The 21,399-nt window shown below is 42.6% G+C and overlaps 1 long non-coding RNA gene across 1 annotated transcript in view; it reads left to right on the top strand.

The window, feature by feature from the left end:
• The window catches only part of LOC105748123 (uncharacterized), an 81,999-nt gene extending 61,572 nt beyond the window's left edge, over window positions 1–20,427 (top strand). The window contains exons 7-8 of the long non-coding RNA XR_007479108.1: window positions 8,800–8,970; window positions 9,800–20,427. This is a non-coding gene — a long non-coding RNA (uncharacterized LOC105748123). The remainder of the gene's footprint in view (window positions 1–8,799; window positions 8,971–9,799) is intronic.
• The last annotated feature ends 972 nt before the right edge of the window (window positions 20,428–21,399 follow it).

Consider the following 21,399-nt stretch of genomic DNA (forward strand, 5'->3'; position numbering starts at 1 on the left):
CTAATGTAGGTGTTTACCACTATAAACTTCCCTCTTAGTATTGATTTTATTATATCCCATAAATTTCAGTACGTAGTGTTTTCCTTTTCGTTTGTCTCAAGATAGTTCTAATTTCCCCTTTGATCTCTTCTATGACCCGTTGGCTGTTCAAGACTGTGTTGTTAATTTCCACATGCTTGTGGATTTTCCAGTTTTTCTTCTGCTATTGATTTCTAGTTTTGTTCCATTGTGGTCAGAACAGATACTTGGTATGATTTCAGTCTTAAATTTGTGTGGTACATGTTTTCAAACAAGATATAAATTATACCTGTTGAAAGGAGAGCTCCAAGGAAAGCGGACTCTGAGAAGGAGATTAACAGGCAGGAGGTTTATTAAGGATATTTTAGGATTAACACCTGTGAGAGAGAAGGACGTGGGATTGGGCAGAGAGAGAGAAATTAGGCTGCAGTGCAGTCACAAGAAAGGCCTTAGCCAATGCCAGAGGGAGCCCTGGAGGTGGGACAGCCCTTCAGAATTGTCCTAAGTTGGGGCGAGGAGCCAAGCATTCATAGCCTCGCTGTGACCAGTTATCAGGCATCGGCTGCCCCCCGAGAGGGGACCTGACTTTGACAAGGTGACTCTTTTCAGCTGAGGGCTGTCAGCCTGCAGCACTCCCAGTAGCTGGGGGAACAAGCCCTTCATCCATAAAGGGAGACCTGAGCAGCACATCTCAGCATCCATCACTTAGTACGTATCATGTGCATCATCATAGCTTGCCTTTTTGGTCCAATATTATGTTTCTGAGATTTACTCATGCTAATATCTATAGCTGTAGTCACCCATTTTATTTGTTTTTACAGTATTCTGTTTCATAAATACGTCACCTTTTTAAAATACATTTTCCTGTCGAGAGACATTTTAAGTTTTGCAATTTTTTCACTATTGAAAAATGTGGCTGTAAGCATTTTTTTGTATCTCCTTAGTGCATGTACTTAGTTCATCTGGGGTATATAACCAGAAAATTCCTGGGTCTTAGAATGTGCACCACTTCAAACTGAGTAACTGTAATGAAACTGCTTCCTACAGCGCTTGTACCTTGCTCCGTATCCTCACAAACACTTGGCATTGTCAGATTTTAATTTTGCCATTTGATGGGTATAAAATGGTATCTCACTGTGGTTTTAATAAAAATTTTGTTGATTACTAGTGAGATTGAGACTGTAACTACTTGAGTGTCTTCAGTGAAGTGTGTATGCCAGTCATGTGCCCCCTTTTCCTATTGGTTTCCTTTTCTTATTAAGTTAAACAATCTTGATTACCCCTTCTTTGCTGTCTGTGTGTGTACAGTTATCTTCTCCTGGTTTTGGGCTTGATTATTCACTTTTTAAATAATGCTTTTTGTTGACTAGGAGTTTCCTTTTTTTTTTTTTTGCAGTACGTGGGCCTCTCACTGTTGTGGCCTCTCCCATTGTGGAGCACAGGCTCTGGATATGCAGGCTCAGCGGCCATGGCTCACGGGCCCAGCCGCTCCATGGCATGTAGGATCTTCCCGGACCGGGGCACGAACCCGTGTCCCCTGCATCGGCAGGCGGACTCTCAACCACTGCACCACCAGGGAAGCCCAGGAGTTTCCTTTTATGCAGTCAGATTTAATCAGTCCTTTTTGCATTGTTTCTTTGTGTCTTATTTGAAAAATTCTTCCTCAGGCTGAGGTCATATAAAAGTATTCTCCTCTGTTTCCTACTAAAAGTTTTAAAGTTTTGCTTTTCACAGGTTCACCTGCAATCCATCTAAAATGGAGTTGTGTGTATATTGTGAGTTGTAGTTACCTCATTTTATTTTCCCGTGGACAGCCAGTTTTCCTAGCAGCATTTATCAGTGGTGCATCTTTTCTCTACTGACGTGCAGTGCCATCTTGCCACGTCAAGTTTCCCTCTATGTAGGTCTTTTTTGTTTTATTGGGGTTTTTTTCTTGCTTCAGTTCTACACTTTCTTTATGATATCTTTATTTCTTTATTGTATCTTATTGTCTGGTAGGGTAAATCCTCCCTTCTCCTTGTTCTTCTTTAAAATTGTCCCTACTTTTTGCCTTTTGTCTGACATGCATTTTAGACTTAGATTACAAGAAGAATCTTCCTTGGATTGAGTTCATGCGTTGACTTTATAGATTAATTTGAGGAGTCTTGACATCTTTGCAGAATAGATGTTTCCTGTCAGTGTCATCTTTAATATCTATATCTAGGTATTTGTACTGCACACATAATTTTTATACCTTACCTTTTTACTAAATACTGACATTTTGCATGTTAATAAATACATTTCTTAATCAACAGTTTAAGGTCTACGTAACCATCCATTTATTTAATCATGCCCCTATTGACAGATTAACACAGTTCACAATGATTTTTCTTGAACTTACATCTTTCCCATCGCTAAATTATGTATAAATATTCACCTGTGTTTTATTCTTGTAATGCTAGGCTATTATATAATTAAACATTTATCTGGAATAGATTCAGAGGTAAGATGTGAGAAAAACATCTGACTTACCCCATGGGGTTGGCCGTATTCACATACTTTGTCCTTTTGGTCTGACTTTGCCTTTTTTGTTTCACTGTCAAGGAACCATCAGCAGTGCGCATACCGCGATAGACGTTTGAGTAAATGAACCAATTTTTAATATTTGTTGTATTTTCGGGCATGTTACTCTTCCATGGGTCCGTCTGTTGATTCCAGATACATACCACACTGTCTTAAGTACGGGAGCTGTTAGAACACCCTACTTCAGCAGCAGCAGCAGCATATTACTAATCTTTAGATTTGTCTGGGATATTTCTACATCATTTCTCTTTCAGATAAACTTTAAATAGTTGGTCACTTTCCCTCTAGAACTGTTATGATTTTGACTGACAGTGTGTTAGTTTTCTGAAAAAAATTTAGTCATTTGTATTTTAATTTCCTGGCCTAACGAGTACTGCATATTCATCCAGCTTATGAATTCTGGAACTTTTTGGTTAGAGAAGATAAATCCCCAGATTTCTTTTTCGATTAAAATTCAAGGCAATGAAGGAAATCCATCGCAGCAAACGGAGTCATGCCACATGTTTATTCTGTAGACAAGTGTCTTTCTACATTGAGCAGCACTTCAGGGGCTTCACCTCCCCCCTGCAGAACATGGCTCACACGGTACCATGTGCCCTGGCTGGACAGATTTTTGAAACTAGAGTTGTGTACTCCTTGGCCAGAAAAGTCTTTTAATGGTCTTCCTCCTACAAATCTTTAAGGGAATTCTGTGCCTCCCCTTCTCTGATTTACCTTTTTTATGGTAAGGAAATAGGACACAGAGCCTGTAGGGTATGGGAGGGAAGGCTGCATAACTCTTTTTCACACCTGCTTGGATTCTGGCAGTGCTACTTGCTAAGTGAAGGCTAGAGGCTGGTTTGTCGTGTGTTTTCACAGAGCACTGGTGGCTCCAGGCCAACGCATTTAGGCTTTGTCTTTTTTTTCTTGCATAAAATTGCCTATTTTTCACTTCACATGGGGGTGTTAGGCACTCAGAGATGTCTGTTCCTGTTTCACATGCACACCATCTGTGGTCCCTGGCATCTTAGGTTCCCAAATTGGCCGAAGTCGGTCAGCATACAGAGGGGCCGGGGTCCTCGCCTGTGTTTGTCCCTGTTGGTGCAAGCCAGTGTTGCAGCACCCACCTGAAGCACCAGGCATTGGTGCCGTGGACGGAGTTTTTAAAAGTTTGAATGAACTATTTATTTAGAATACTTTCAGAAAAGTTGCAAAGATAGTACAGAGAGTTCCCATACGTCCCCCACCCAGTTACCCCAGTTGATAACTCTTACCTTATCATATTTGTCACAATTAAGGAACAAACATTGGTACATTAGTATTAACTAATTAAAATCCACATTTTATTCAGACTTCACTAGTTTTTCCGTAATACCGTTTTTCTGTTCCAGGATCCACCCAGGATATCACATTACATCTTGTCATCATGTCTTCTTAAGTTCCTCTGGTCTGTGACACTTTCTTAGATTTTCCTTGTTTTTGATGATGTCCGTTTTGAGGAATACTGGTAAGATGTTCTGTAGAACGTTCCTCAGTTCAGATATCTCTCATGTTTTTCTGATTATTAGCCTGGGGTTGTGGGGCTTTAAGAGGAAGACCACAGAGGTGAAGTGACATTCTTATCACGCTGTGTGCAGGGAACATGCCATCATCACGACTTCTCCCTGATGTTGCTGACCTTGGTCACCTGGTCAGGGTAGTGTTTGCAAGGTTCCTCCACTGTAAACGTATTCTCTCCACCCTACCCCACCCCTTAGCATACTCTACTCTTTGGAAGCAAGTCAGTAAGCAGAGTGTAGTCCTAATTTAAGAGACTTGTTAATTGTCCTATCTGTCTGGACCCTGTTATATTTAAACCATGCCTATTATTTTTTGTACTTTGTGTTTAAAGCCTTAAGAATAAATAAAAACTGCCTAGGCCTAAAAAGGACTTGAAGTAGTTAGTAACTATGTTTCTCCCAGTCTTTGTATATTTGCTTTATTGGTTTTATTTAAAAATCTTCATATCCTGTGTGCTACATCCTCGTACCACGTGGGCTCCTCCGTTCAGACCTTAGGAGTTCACATTACAGATTGCTTGTTGTGTTGTTTGTGGGGTGAAATTCTCAATTAATTTGGTTTTTTTTGTCTTGATTAGTTTTTTGAACTCAAATGACTTTACATTTTCACTTCAAGTCCATTTCTAAAGAAGAATGAAAGAAGAAGAATATTTTATTGTTTTGGCATATAATAGGAACGTTCTTGAAATGATATATATAAAAATTGTTTTTGTTCATCAAATCATCATTGTATGTGCTCTTAAGGAACCTACTATTTCAAAAAAACGCTGTAATAAGTTTGTGATGCCGAAAATGACCGACTTTGCAAATCCACATTTGCAGACACTTCATTTCATCCATAGGTGCGCACGTTTCATTAAGGTGGACTGGTTAAAGTGTGTTTTCAGAACATTAGAACTTCATGTTCCTTCTTCTTACGATTGTGAACTTACTTAAGAAATTGTTTTTAGTGTGTCAGAAGATTTTGTCTGTAAGTCCATCTTAGAATCCAGTACTAGAAGAGAAAGTTCAAAAAGTACATTTTAAGGGGGCTTTTGTTCACTTCATGGTCAACTCGGTATGACAACTCAAAAACAGAATAATGTTTTTAATCAACGGCAGGGGAAGTCCCTTCCCTGGCCCCTCAATTCTACTTTCAGTCAGTCAAAAGAGTCTTAGATTCATGTGGGGAATTCCCACGTGTTCTATAATAAGTCTCTTTAGAAGCTTTCATATATGTGTGGAATGGAGGACAGTACGGCATACGTTTTCTATCTGTTGTGTGAGTGCTGTTCAGCATACTGGTACTGTGTTTTAATATTACTCATTCTTTTTTCTAAGTATAGATGTGCAAGAATGAGAAAGGCTGAGCTTTATAAAATGAAATAGAAAAAATTAATTTGTTCTCAGGTCGGTTAAAGGCCCGTTAAATGTAAGATCTTTGGATATATGCTGGCTCTTTTTTCTGCAGTAAGTAAAGAAAACTCTAGAGAGCTTTGGAGCCAGGAGGCCCCGTCAGCTGCCTTCCGCTGCACGAACCGGCCCCTCTCTGCTTAGCTGCAGGCTCTCCTGTCCTTCATGCTCAGAGTCAGGCAGAGTTTTACTGCTCAGATCTGGCAGATGTGTGTCCTGCACTTACCGTCAGGTCAGATTCCTAAGGACTAGAAGTGCTCTTCAAAAAGATACTAAATGTTGAGCCATTTTGGGGAAACTATACCAGGTTGAAGGTCCATGACATACCATAGGTAATTGGTATACTCGGAAGAAGGCAGTCAGAGAACGTGTGTGTGGACCACCTGCGCTGTGCTGCACTTTCCCGAGCTGCGTGGGCGAAGCCATGGCTTCTGGGGGGACAGGGTTATGTTTACACTCCCGTTGATTCCGTTACCTTGTCCCGCCAGGGACATGTGAGAACCCCAGCAGCAAACAGGAAGCGGCCGTCCACTCTACTACTCTGCACGCGCATTTGCAAAAACAACTTAGTACCGAATGGAAGTTGTCTTCCATGAGAGGAAATCTCATAATTGGTACACAGGAAGCAGGGTGCCTGGGCATCCTCTGCCTTGTCCTCCATGCCATGCCCGGGCCTCGGTGGGGTTTGTTGTTGGGGAAAGAGATATGAAGTATTGGGAGAGGTGGGCATGGAACAGAGGCTGTCTTTCCCTTAAGGCATTTACAAGTCCTCCCAGCCCCATCCAAAAGCCAACCAGGAGTAAAAAATAACAACAACAAAAGATTCTCTTGAGTTTTCCTGGTGCTTCCGCAGGTCTTTATATCTCAAAACCCTACTTAACATATTTTCACGAAAAACTAAATTTTGGTGTTCCTATGCCAGGAAGATTCCATCTGTGAGGGTACCTTGAAACTGTTACCCATCTTCTATTGCCCCCCTTTTTATGTTGCTTCTCCTCTAAGATCCCCTCTGGTTTTCATCTGGTTGCAAAACTTCAGGGAATTGTGCGTTTGAACCACCTCCTGCTGAGCTGTCTGTGCTCTCCAGTGGACTTGGGACAGTCCTTACGGGGTCCTTATGTGCCTGCTCTGAGCCAGTCTGCTGGAGAGCGCTGCATGGGCTGCCTTGTGGAGTCCAGCCCCCCTCAGTCCAGAACCACACTGCATCTCAGGGGCGGTTTTGAAGCTGCACAGTGAATACCTCATGCAGTAAAAATTTTTTTTCAGCTTCATCTCTCTCCTACATTCATTCATTCAACAAACCTTTATTACGTGCTCATTTTGAACCAGGCTCTGTGATAAGGTGAGAGATAACAGAAATAAAAAGGCCCAGCACTGTCTTCAGTAAGCTTCCAGTCTAGGGAGATAAATAGAGTGCAGTGTGGTAACAGCTCTGATACAGAAGCTCCTGGGAAGGCCTGCAGTCCAGACACTCATGGCAGATGGTTCCGGAGAAACTGATAGATGACCTAGGTTTGGGAGGCTGGAAGATGGGGGAGAAGAGGGGGGTTACGGTAAAGGAAGGAGAGTGAGAGCCAGGGGATATGTAGGCTTTGGAGGTGCTCCTGGGGGAGGTTGCTGCCTATTCAAAGGCCTATACAGTCTAGAGACTGAGGAACATGCTGGAAACCGCAGGGTGTCAGGACCTGGTTGAGGTTAGTGTTTGTTAAAGAAAACTTCTCAGACAGTTGAGTTATATGAGCACGTGCCAGCGTTTTATTACAGTTTTGCAACGCAAGGGAAGAGGCCCATGGTAGGTGTATTCAGAGAGTCGCTCTTGGTAGGAAGAATGATTAAATCATCATTGAAAAGAATGTCTGGTTATAAATCCTTAGACTCTGATAGTTGACAAGTCAACTGGGTGGGTGGTAGTGAGTTCCCAGAACAATCTTCTTCAAGTTCATTAGAAAGTTGCCTAGAAAAAAGCATTTTATCTGGAATGCTGTTGATGTCTTTTCGCTAGGATGTTGTGAATTTTAACAGTAGGCAATTTGGTTCTGTACCAGACCAGGTTTGGGGCAGTTCTTCTTTTATAGGTTCAAGGTCACAGTGGAGTGCATGTGAGTTTTCAGGGATCTGCTGGTGAAGAGCTTTGTAACCTAAGCTGAGGAGAGTTTGGATTTTTATCCTGAGGGCAATAGGGAGTCACTGAGGAATCTTCAACCCCACCCATCAGTGTGGGGAGGGGATTAGCTGCAGTGTGAGGCTGCAGCAGCAGGGGTGGAAGTTAGTAGAATATTTTAACTCTCCAGGGGAAAAATGAGAGCTTTGAGTTCAGTCTGTCTCCTCCTTTGCCCCCCTCCTCCCCAGCCCCTCCACCTGGAGCAGCTCTGAGACAGAAGCATAGCTGCGGGGTGGAGGTGGGAATTAGCAGTTTGCTTTTCCTCCAGAAGAGTCAGTTTTAACTTTTTAAATTTAAATGAAAATTTTTCTTGCCACAATAAAAGAAAAGATGGTTATGTTAGGATGAAGGTGAAAAGATTTTAGAGGAAGAGCTCAGGGAGGAGAGCCGAGACCCTTCCAGTGGGCGCTGGGCCCCCTCTGCCTCCAGCCCTGGGCCTGGTCCCCCACCCTCTCCTTCCAGGCGTGGTCCGTCTCTGTCCTGACACACCAGAAGCAGTGTCAGAACCCAGGGTATCACCTGGATGTGGCCTCGGCCTTGAGGCTGTCCTCAGCATCTCTGCCCTAATATGCTGTAATTACGTAAGGTTCTGTCCTCCCTCAGAAATCTGCAGGCTGAACCTACTACTCCAGGCTGCTTCAGTGCATCTGCTGCGGTTAAAATAGAACCTTCAGAAGTGCCCTTGCCCCAGGTTGCATACCTGTTGGCATGTGACGATCTGCGCTGTGTTTTCTTGTCACTATTTAACGATGTCATGGTGTCATTTTGTGCACAGGTGTAGCTAGGTTACAAGAATTCTCAGGGAACCTGGACTCGCGCTAGGTCTCAGTGGTTTGTGGGGTCGTACCCCTGTAACCGGATTCTTCTTTGGCAGGTGTCTCTGTGGTCTTACTGTTCCAGTGTTTTCTCTGTTCTCTCATTATAATGTTTAATCACTGTCTTGTTAACATAACTGCCATAAAAATAACCCTCCATAACTACCTGCTATAAATTGTACGGGCATATTTGAGAATACGCACTTCTCTTCTAAACTTGATGTGAATAGGGACTTGCCCTTAACTTCTATTACTCTTAGAAACATGTATTCAAAATAAATAATCATTCTCCTTTTTTAAAATTGTCATCCAGGTTGCAGAAATATGTGCCTCTAAGAACTCAGGAGGACCTACTTTGTGGGAGCAAAGGTAGTGAGTCATACCTGCAAGCTTGGAAACGAGAGTTCACTTGTGCCTCTTCATCCAGTCGGGACATTTCCTCGGCAACCATTTATGCAGCAATTAGAAGATGAGGAGTTGAGAGGTATGTACTTGGACATTTTAATCCTCAGATGCAATCCCTGTCAGATTGAAAACCTCAGTTTTCATTTTTTTCATTTAAAGTAAGTAAATAAAAATGCTTAATACTTAATTATAGAAAAACACACTATTAAGGTATGTGTATGTTTTGTGCTGTCTTTTTTTTTTTAACATCTTTATTGAAGTATAATTGCTTTACAATGGTGTGTTAGTTTGTGCTGTATAACAAAGTGAGTCAGCTATACATAAACATATATCCCCATATCTCCTCCCTCTTGTGTCTCCCTCCCTCCCACCCTCCCTATCCCACCCCTCTAGGTGGTCACAAAGCACCAAGCTGATCTCCCTGTGCTATGCGGCTGCTTCCCACTATATCTATTTGACATTTAATAGTGTAAATATGTCAATTGTGCTGTATCTTCTTGATGCTCTTTCTCTGATGGGAGTGTTTGTATATATTAATGCTGGCTTATTTGGGAAAGCAGAATAGAAGATTACTGCTTGAAGTGATTTCATTTAGCTGTGAAGTTACTTGGAAACGCAGATAATCTTCTCACATGCCTGTATCTGAGTTTTGTTATTATCAGAATATCAGCATGGGGACCAGGGAAATCTATTAATCATTTGTTTCTTCTTTCAGTGTTCACACTTAAATTTATATCTCTCCTTATGTGTTAGTTGTTTCAGTCTCCCTTAGATGGTTGCTGAAGTGTAATGCTCTGTGGCTTGAGGGAAAATGTGGAAGGGAGTGAGGGACTCTTCCACCAAGTAGACACAACCTCGGTTTGCTAAAGGTTTTCCTCCAACTCTTCACTCTCATCCTTCTTAAATAGGTTTCTACTTGGATGTCCATGAGGATATGATAAATATTTCTCTTCCTCTGTGAAACACTAATGCTCCCAGACTTTCTTTAACATGGACTTGCACTAATCAAAACTACAATGAGATATTGTCTCACACCGATCAGAATGGCCATCATCAAAAAATCTACAAACAATAAATGCTGGAGAGGGTGTGGAAAAAAGGGAGCCCTCTTGCACTGTTGGTGGGAATGTAAACTGATACAGCCACTATGGAGAACAGTATAGAGGTTCCTTAAAAAACTAAAAATAGAACTACCATATGACCCAGCAATCCCACTACTGGGCATATACCCTTGAGAAAACCATAATTCAAAAAGAGTCATGTACCAAAAAAATGTTCATTGCAGCTCTATTTACAATAGCCAGGACATGGAAGCAACCTAAGTGTCCATCAACAGATGAATGGATAAAGAAGATGTGGCACATATATACAATGGAATATTACTCAGTCATAAAAAGCAACGAAACTGAGTTATTTGTAGTGAGGTGGATGGACCTAGCATCTGTCATACAGAGTGAAGTAAGTCAGAAAGAGAAAAACAAATACCATTTGTATGCTAACACATATGTATGGAATCTAAAAAAAAAAAAAAGGTTCTGAAGAACCTAGGGGTAGGACAGGAATAAAGACGCAGACGTAGAGAATGAACGAGGACACGGGGAGGGGGAAGGGTAAGCTGGGACAAAGTGAGATAGTCACGTGGACATGAATACATTACCAAATGTAAAATAGGTAGCTAGTGGGAAGCAGCCGCATAGTACAGGGAGATCAGCTCAGTGCTTTGTGACCACCTAGAGGGGTGGGATAGGGAGGGTGGGAGGGAGGGAGATGCAAGAGGGAGGAGATATGGGGATATATGTATATGTATAGCTGATTCACTTTGTTATAAAGCAGAAACTGACACACCATTGTAAAGCAGTTATACTCTAATAAAGATGTTAAAATAAAAATTAAAAACGAAAACAAAACATGGACTTGCACTAAATTCCATCTTAATGAATAAGGTGTCTTCTTTTCATGCGCCAGTGAAAGAGGAAAGTCCTACTAGTTACATGACAGGCTCGTTTTCAATAGTGTCAGAGATAATCTGAAGAGAACCATAATATTAAATCATTAGTGGTGCTAATTTTAAATAGGGCTATGCTGTGATCCTAGATCAGGTGTTCTGTAGAAATGTTAAACCCAAGATGAAATCTAGCGATTGGCTGTTTTCTAACTGGAGACTGAGAGAAGCCACCTCCCCACTCTGAGGGCCTGAGGGCTTCATGAACGTTTTCAACTTTTAGCCACAATAATTTGAATTTTCTTTTGGATACCTCAGTCGATTCCCTTCTGTCGCCAGCAACTTTGAGACTTTTACTGCAGAAATGTGACCGATTAAGTAGGCGAATTTTGTTGTTAATGGTTTTTTATCTCCTCCCTGGGTACCTAGATCTGTGGAAGAAATTATAACAAATCCCTGGTCTAGAGTCAAGCCTCTGGACTCTTTTTTTTTCCTATAGTGAAAGTGAAAATTTACTAATTCTTAGAGTCAAAATGTATCTAAGCTACTTAATTCTTAAGTCCATTTTGACAATGACCTTTTAGTGGTACTGATGATGCAATTCTACCCTTAATTTTAACTTCTTTCATTTAATTACATATTTGAAATGTCAGGCTGTAGTTCACGAACTTCCTTAAGTTATTTTTACACTGGGGTTATAAATAAGATAATAATTTGGCTTATTATTTTTAATATCTGTGACTTTTTTTGTGAAATAAAAATTGATTTATCAATTGATTCATGCATTCATTCACTGAATGTCTCCTATTTGCCAGTCACTGTATTAGGTGCTGGAGATACAAAGATTAAGACCTAGTCTCTTACTTTAAAGGTGCTAACAAGTACACAAGGAGAGGCGCATAAATAAATATTGTTATAAGAATAGCAAACACTTCTGTAGTACTTACTATATGCCAGGCACTGTTCTAAGTGTTTCCTAGGCATTAACTTTAAGTCCTGAATTGATAAAAAAGCCCTATGATGTTCTTACTATTATTTTCTCTATTTTACATAAAAACAAATTAGGGCCCGGAGAGGTTAAGCACTTGTCCAAGGTCATAAAGCTTGTTTTGGTTGACAGTCGAATGTAGTTAAGTGCAGAAACAGAGCTGCCTATGGAATGCTCTGGCAGAACAGGGGAGCATCCAGCTGGGGAAATGGGGAATGGAGATGTCGTATCAGTGACATCTTTCCGAAGGAGACAATCCCTGAACAAGTGGGGTGGAAGAGGCAGATTTTTCTTTGAAATATTTATTAACATAAATGCCGCATCATAAATGAGTTCATAGGTCAAATCAGTGACAAATACCAGAAGATGAGGAGATAGTAAAAATATACCAGATCCCTGCATCTTCAATTTAAACGACAAGGAAAAAGATTTCCAATTTTGAGGCAGACACTTATTTTCAGTTGGTATAAATTACGGTAAAAACTTGGCATTTGAAAAAAATCTAATAGAAATGTTAATTTACTTATACTCTGTAAGCATGTGGGATAAATGTGTGATCCTTTGGAAGATTCTAAAATGAATGCCCAATCACTGAAGATTTTATCTTGGGAAACCTGTAGTAATCTAATAGTCTACTACTAGTATTTATTTGTGTAAATGCAGCGGAAAGATTGGTTAACATCTTTCAGATTAAAAATTGGCAGAACTACCTGACTAGGTAAGTTAGTTTCATCATTACAGAGATGAAAAACTATTCAGAAGGTGGGCTGGTGGCACCCATGCCTGGCCTGGCTGCGCTGGGTCTTTGCTTTTCCACCTTCCTGTCCACCCCCTACTTTTTTGAGCATCAGCCGTATGTTTAACCATCCTTTTGCCCCCCACCCCCCTATAAGTCTTCTCTGCTGACTTCCTCATTACTCCCACTCATCACTGATGACTGCCTCATTGCTCTCCACCCTGCCCCAGCTTCACGGGATGACCCACCTCCTTCCCTGACGGCATGGGTTTTGGGGCTTGTCTTCACCAGTGATCTCCCCAACTCCCCTCAGTTCCCCACTTCCTAGACCTTGTCTACTCATGGCTCAGATCAGTAAGTCAGAAATTCCCTCCTTGACCACATCCTCTTGTCCATCCACCTTGTCCCACAGAGTTACACCCGCTGCCTCTCCTTTGATCTCACTGAGACCTCCCTAATCGGTGGACTCCTTTGCTCTGTACTTAGCCGTTAGTTCCTTCCTGTCTTTATTTCCCTCCTTGTCCGTGTAGAATCCGTGGTCCAGGTTTTAAGTCACTCTCTTGCCAAAAGCTTACGCCTCCTGACCTTTTTGTCCTTTTGCTTGCATCCAGGCTGCTGAGCAGTGTTGGAGCGAATCCTACGAGGAGGTAGATTGGTACCTGTCTGCATAAGTTGAGGTGTTGCCCAACACTGCACAGCACTTGCATGATTCTGGTTAACTGTCCTACTCGTTCTTCATGGTGCCTGTTACTAAGCTAGTCCAATCCTCAAACTCATGATCCTTCTCCTCCCCACTTACTCTCATCAGCCGAGTTCCTGCAGTGGAACTCTCTGTCCCACCTGCCACGGAGCCTTCTCTGGTCCTGATGACCTCCTGGTTTTTCATCCACCTTTTATACTGTCTTAATTGTCTTTGTACGTTTCATTTCCAGCAAACTGACTTCTGTTATAAGACGAGTACAGACATCTGCTTTCTCTCCTAAGTACAGTAAAACATTTTTGTGCTTCTGTCCTTTGCCTTCTGCTGGAATTTATTGGAGGGTGGCAGGCCCCTGGCTTTCTTGTGCTGTGTGTGTGTGAGCACTCACGTGGGCCGCAGACCTTCATTCTGTGACCTTAGCCAGATGCAGTGCCAAGCCTTACACAGGAACCACCTCCCTCGGCTGCTGGATGGTTCTGTGCTCTGCAGAGATAGTCCCCTAGGGTTTATTCTGCATATGTGCAGTAGAAAATTTGATTGGCATCTTTCAGATTAGAAATGGGCAGGAATTTCGTAGATAGATCAGTTTTATTATTACAGTGTTCTAAAAGTGTTGTCTTCAGCATGGCTCACCTTTGCAGATGATCGAGGTGCACTGAGGTGAGAGATTTGGCCCCCACTTCTGCCAAGTCAGCCTCAGCTCTGTTCTCGTCTACACCTCTGTGTGCTGATTCTCTGATCCGCTGTTGGAGGATTGCTGCCCACTCCTGCTGCTCCCCCGTGCTCCTGCTCCTTATAAATGCTGCTGCTCCTTATAAATGCTGCTGCTCCCCCATGCTGCTGCTCCTTGTAAATGCTGCTGCTCCCCCGTGCTGCTGCTCCTTGTAAATGCTGCTGCTCCTTGTAAGTGCTGCTCCCCCGTGCTGCTGCTCCTTGTAAATGCTGCTGCTCCTTGTAAATGCTGCTCCCCCATGCTGCTGCTCCTTGTAAATGCTGCTGCTGCTTGGAAATGCTGCTGCTCCTTGTAAATGCTGCTGCTCCCCCGTGCTGCTGCTGCTTGTAAATGCTGCTGCTCCCTCGTGCTCCTGCTCCCCCGTGCTGCTGCTCCTTGTAAATGCTGCTGCTCCCCCGTGCTGCTGTTCCCCTGTGCTGCTGCTCCCCCGTGCTGCTGCTCCCCTGTGCTGCTGCTCTGCACTTCTCTCCTTTTCTCCCCCTTCTCTTCTTTTGCCTTATCTCTTTGGTTGGCTTTCACATAAAAACGGGAACGTTTAGTAGACATTATTCACTGATTTATTAATTATTTCATTCCAGAGCTGGGCATTCAGGGATGCAAAGATTATGAGCATGACGTAGTACTGCCCTTGTGGTGATCGTAGGGAGAAACATCTGACTGTGACATTCCAGTATATTATAATAAAGACTGTTAAAGTCTGTGCTGAGCATTATATTTATGTAATTTCATACAGTCTTTTAAAAAATCCTGTTTTTTTCATACCACCTTTATTCAGTTTATGGTGCATTTGTTATTACTGTGATTCTCATGCGTAATGTATTCTCACCAGAATATTTTATTTGCCCCCCTGTTACCGTCTAAGGCCAACTTCAGACTTATGCCTTGGCATACTTCACCACAAGCCTGATATCTTCAGTGCCTTATGTCTTAAAGAGAAAAAAGATAGGTTGTCGCAGAGGGTATATCACAACCCCTTTGAGATGACTGAAGATGATAGTTCAGTCCAGTTTTATGCGTCACGGGCAGCTGGAAACTAGCCCTCTGCACCCTGCTGAGGAGCCTGAGCTGCTTCTGTCCTGTGCATGGTTGTGCCCTGACCTTCACTTCTTTGCGGAGGGCTCCCGTATCCCGACGTCATAGTTCCTACCCTCTCTCCCAACTCAACTCCTTTTGTTTTTATTATTTTACTCTAGAGAAGCAACTCACTGATTATTCTGAGACACTGTTCTGTAAGAACTAGTTATTAATTTGATCAGTAGACGTTTATTGAGCATTACTACCAGCCAGGTACCACTCTTGAGTGCTGGGGACAGATAAGGGCACAAAGTAACACCTCTGCCCACTTGGAGCTTTTGTTCTGGTGTGGGAGCCTCCCAGGAAACCAATAAACATGCGTTGCGAAGCCAGATGGTGGCCGATCCTGGGAAGAAAGTAAAGCCGGGTAAAGGGGTGGGAGACACGGGCGGGGTGTGTGTGCTGCTGTATTCACTACATCCCAGGCCTCTCTGAGGAGCTGACAGTTAACCACGGACCTGAGTGTCTTGGTCAGTTTGGGCTGCTGTAACAAATAAAACATATATGGGCGGCTTAACGACAGACATTTGTTTTTCACACTTCTGGAGGCTGGAAGTCTGAGATCAGGAGGCCAACACGGGCAGGTACTTGGTGAGGACTCTTCCTGGTTTCAGACAGCTGCCTTCTTGCTGTATCCTCACAGGGCAGAGAGAAAGATCATTTCTCTTGTGTCTCTTCCTATAAGGGCCCTAATCCCAATCATGGGGGCTCCGCCCTCATGACCTAATCACCTCCCAGGGGCACCACCTCCAAATACCATCACAGTGGGGATTAGGGATTCAACATATGAATTCTGGGAGACGCAAGCATTCAGTCCACAGCACTGAGTGAAGTGAGGAAGAGCATTCCAGGCACAGGGAATTGCAAATTCGTAGGCCCTGGCATGAGCCTGGGCTTGGCTTGTCAGAGGGATAGCCCTGTCAGAGCAGAACAGGCAGGAAAGGAGACAGCATTTGGAAATGAAGTTGGACAGAGATCGAGGTCCAGTCCACGTAAGGCTAATAGCTGTGGTGGGCAGTTCAGATTTGATTCCCAGGCATGAGGAGTCTTTCTGAAAAGGGGAAAGATGTGTTAGGACTTAGAATTTTAAAAGGTCACTTTGGATGCTGTGGGTTGAGGGTCAAAAGTAGAAACTGGGGTGGTTTAGGGGAGAGCTGGTGTGCCTGAGATGGGCTGGTAGCTCAGTCTGGATTGGGGAAGAGGTTCTTGGATTGGGGACATTGAAGGTAGAGCTGGTACATTTTGCTGATAGATCATTGGTGGGGTATGAATGAAAGAAGAGCCAAGGAGAACCCTGAGATTTTTATACTGAGCAGCTAGGTGGAGGAAGGTGCCATTTACTGAGATGGGGAAAGTAAGGGTTGATAGTGAAAGATGTTGGTGTGAAAAAGGATCTCATAGTCAAATACGTTTTGGAAAAATGGTTCTAGAGCATGATCAGGAGAGCTGGAGCAGGTGCGACAGAATACAGGGGAGAGACTAAAGAAAACCATTTTTCTTATTTCCCTATTTTTTCCTCCTAACTCTCCATATTCCCACCAACAGTTACTGAATGTTGGTGTGGTACCTAGAAAAAAACCAGTTAATTCAGTCCAACCATTTGTCAGTTTATTCAGACAACTGATTTGACATTTTAATTAACCACAACCATAATGATTGTACTGATTGTTCAGATAGAGTCAACCACTGTGTTTGGTTGAAGCCAGAGCAATCAAGAGTGCAGTCAAAGTTTCCTGAGGAATTTTCTTGCCACTACAGAACAGGAAGATGGCATTTGCCCTCAATGTTAGATTCTGGTAGAATGCTGAGTGGGAGGCCCTTAGGGAATACGGGTAGGAAACAGCAGAACAAGATGAAAAAATACCAACAGGGAATAACCTGAGAGCAGCAGATAGATCAGTGGCTGAGTTAGAATGCAGAGTGTTGGAGAGGATGCACTTAGACTCCCCAGCGAGGTGCGTTTTCTCATGGGCCTTCCCCGGGTTTAGGGCACATTCTGCAGTGTCAGTGAGCTTTGTTGGGGGAAGGGAGAGCTCACAAGGCTTGGTTGAAAACGGAAGGGAAGGGAGGTCCACCACTGCCCATCGTCCCACAGAGAGGTGTGCGGAGCCGGTGCGCCCTCAGTGTAGTGTAGGTCTGTGTTTGAGTGATGGGATGGTGCCCCCTTCCTATGTTTTTAAAAATAGATTTTGGTTCTTTTAGGTGAAGTTCATAACATAAGGTGAGCCATTTCCAAGTGAAAAGTGGCATTTAATACATTAGCGTTGTGCAACCACCACCTCTGTCTAGTTCCTAAACATCTTCATCACCTCAGAAGAAACCTCTCTGTGTCCGTTGAGCAGTCACTCCTTATTTCCCCCTCTTTCTAGCCCTGGCAAACATCTTCACATCTTCACCTTTTTTATGGGGCACAAGAAAGCACCTTTAATGGTGGGTGAATACACAGGCTGCTTCGGACCAGGGAGTCCAGATTTGGGACACCTGCTATTTACAGGCATTGTTTGGGAACACCAGCTGCCCCCCCCACCCCGACCCCATACCTGGAGACCTTGGGACCTGTGGGAAGCTGCAGAAGTTCCCCAAAACTCAGAGAGGAAAAGGCACTGGGCCTGTGCGAAGCTGAGTTTGACTCTGTCCTCTCCCCTGCAAAAAAGTACCTTCCCAGCAAATGATCTGGGAAAAACGAGTGTGTTGAGGTGACCCAGAGGGTTTAAGGCAATTGTGCTCATTCTGGCACAACTATGAACAAGCACGGTTAAAGGTAACATGTGAAGTGTCCTTTCCAACTTTGCCTGTCATACATCTGGCACCACCATTCAGCTGTTGAGGGCATCAAGAAATTACATAAAGAGATGAGAACATTGAATCATTAATGTGTTCTTTCAAATGGGAATTTGTAAGATCTTAAGGTCTTGAGACAGACTGGCCACACTCTTCTCAGTTGAAAATGCCATTGTCCCAGCTGTTCAAGAACCAGATGTTGGAAACCTAATAGTACAGATTCTAGGGCACCTGCTGAGCTAAGTGAATGGAGTAGAGAGATGCACAGAGTAGAAGGAATTTTTCATTCTTCCCTGTGTCCTTCTGTTATGGACTGTATGTTTGTGTTCCCCAGATTCATATATTGAAGGTCTAATAACCCCCAGTGTTTGGTATTCAGAGGTAGGGCCTTGGGGAGATAACAGGTTTAGAGAGTGGTGTCCCCATGAGGGATTAGTTTGCTTGTAAGAAGAGGACGACCAGAGCTTGCTCCCCCCGACCCTCGCTCCCCCGTAAGGACACAGTGAAAAGGGGGCTGTCCCCGAGCCAGGAAGAGAGCGCTCACCAGAGCCCGACCATCTGGCACCCTCACATTGGACCTAACAGCCTCCAGAACTGTAAGAGAAAATTTTCTGTTGTTTAAGCCACCCAGCCTGTGGAATTTGTTACGGAGGCCCGAGCTAATGAGACACCTTCCCTTCGTATTTATTCATTTGATGAGCTATACGTACCAGTTGTACAAAACTAGATAATTAAATCCAAACACTACAGGGGTGTATAAAGTTTAAGTAAAACTCTATCTTCTTCCCTCCGATCATAAGACCTTTTGAAGTAGGCTTTGAACAGTTTGGGGTTTATTCTTCTAGACCCACACCATCTAACAAAGTTGCCGTTTGCCACCTGTGGCAATTTAAATTTCTCTGTTTTAAGACTTTTTTGATGTGGGCCATTTTTAAAGTCTTCATTGAATTTGTTAACATATTGCTTCTGTTTTATGTTTTGGTTTTTTGGCCGCGAGGCATGTGGGATCACGTAGGATCTTAGCTTCCCGACCAGGCATTGAACCCACAGCCCCTGTGTTGGAAGGCGAAGTCTTAACCACGAGACCACCAGGGAAGTTACTGTGGCTATTTAAATTTAACTTAATTAAAATTAAATATAAGTAAACGTCCAGTACCTCAGTCATACTGGCCATCTTTCACATGCTCAGTAGCTGTGTATGACGAGTTGCTACCATGTTGGACAGGGTAGGTGGAGAGCATTTCCATCATCACAGGATGTGCTGTTGAACAGCACCGTTTTAGATAAGTTATATTCCTACACAAACATGTATATCTATATATAAATATATATATGCATATATATATATGTGCAGTTGGCATAATATGGTACATATGCTTCTGCAATTTGTTTTTTCCACCTAACAGAGAAACTGTTAATTTAGTGTGATGCACACGTAACATCATGCCAGGAAAATTATAAAACAGAGTGCATCATCAAACATAGAGTTTCAGTAAATTAAAACTCTTTCAATTTCAGATCTTAAAGGTAGTTGCAGCATAGCTTTAAGGCCTTTTCCAACTTTAACTAAAGAAATTATTTTTTGAAATAGTCCACTCAGCCTTGGGTACGTAAAGAAAGACGATTCAGGAGATGTAGCTTGAGCTTAATCTACCATGCTTGCCATACATATTCATACACACACGTTTCTTTCTGTCCCTGTTTCATAACAGGGATTGTAATCTTTTTCTGTTTATCCACTATTTGGTAGACCAGGACTGTCCAAAATGGTAGCCACTAGGCACCTGTGGTTATTTAAACTAAATTAAACTAAAAATTCAGTTCCTCAGTTGTACTAGGCACGTTTCAAGTATCCATTTAGCCACATGTGGCTGGTGGATACGGGTGTTAGGCATCGTGGATATAGAGTATTGCTAGTTTGCAGAACGTTCATGTGGACAGTGTTGCACTAGAAGATATTCTTCAGATATCTTTCTCCTTAAATTCAGTGAGTTTTCCACAGGTGATGGATGGGGGACTCTGCCCAGGGGGACATGCAGAATTTCTGGGGGTGGGTGGAGAGCTTGCACTTCCATGCCCTTCCCGTTCAAGATTTTTTTAATTCCTCCCTCTGAAGACGCATGTTCTTCCAGCTATTTGTTGAGAATTAGTGTTCCATGGAAGTTAATTGTGGGAAAGAAAATTGGTACTAAGAGCTTTTCAAGGTTAGACTATTTGTGATAATTGGTGGTGCACACACACTGTTAAATAGCACCTGTATATACAGTAAATGTCACTGTTCAGTTTAGAATAGAAAGTAAATTACAGTGAGTGCTGACAAAAAAATATGTTTAAGCTTTTTAAAATGAGAAAAGAATAGAATATTGGAAATGCAAAACAGAATGTGTTTATGTTGACATTTATGTTAGAAAATACATAATTTGGACAAATTCACAGGAAACAGGAAGAATAGTTCCCTTTGGGAAGGGAAATGGTGTAAGGGAAACAGAGATAGAACAGAGTGGCTTTTTCACTGTATATTCTTTTCTTAATGTACCTTGTAACTATGTGCTTGTTAGTAAAAAAAAAAAAAAATCAATAAAGTAATTAAGGAAAAAATAAAACACATCCTTAAAATGTGCAGGATGGAGAACAGATTGTTTAGGAGGTAATAAGGGTCACTTAAGATAGAAAAAATTAAATAGCTGAATGAGAGCAGAGGGCTGGCCAGAGCTTTCACAGCACACCAGGACCTAGGGTTGGTGCACCATTTCTTACAGGCTGGTTATTTTACAGCAATTAAAGCTATTTTAAACTGTTTCTTAAATACATTTTAGAAGGAAAAATATTCTTAATACTGATTTTTTTTTTTTCCATGCAAGTTTTCTTGACACCTGCAGAACACAGCTTAGGATTTAAACTCTTGGAAATTATTATCCCAGAAAGATCTGGTCTGGGGCACTCTGCTTCAGCTCCAGTTTTTCAAGAAGATGAATACTGGTGTTAACTGGGTGTAAGTGGAATGGTGAATGGGGTACAGTTTCTTCAGCACATGCTGCCTGCATATGTCACATGTGCACTGAGTAGGGATTTAATAGCCTGCACTGCTCCTTTTCCTTCTCATCCTTTGCTTACAACTACTGTCAGTGACCAGGAGGTGACAGGCCCGGCGGCGGGGGTGGGGACGGGGGCGGGGGCGGGGCATGGGCAGTGGGGATGGCGCTGCTTTCTTCCACCATCAAGTCCCTGTATTTCAGTCCTTAGCGGACTACGACATCAAAAATGGAGTGCCCACCATACACAACAATGAACTCAAAATGGATTAAAGACCTAAATGTAAGGCCAGACACCATCAAACTCTTAGAGGAAAACATAGGGAGGACACTCTATGACATAAAGCACAGCGAGATCCTTTTTGACCCACCTCCTAGAGAAATGGAAATAAAAACAAAATAAACAATGAAACTTGAAACTTGAAAGCCTTTGCATAGCAAAGGAAACCATACACAATACGAAAAGACAGCCCTCAGAATGGGAGAAAATATTTGCAAATGAAGCAACTGACAAAGGATTAA

This window comes from Orcinus orca, chromosome 9 (genome assembly GCF_937001465.1).
Source record: "Orcinus orca chromosome 9, mOrcOrc1.1, whole genome shotgun sequence".
In the NCBI taxonomy this organism is placed as follows: Eukaryota; Metazoa; Chordata; class Mammalia; order Artiodactyla; family Delphinidae; genus Orcinus; species Orcinus orca.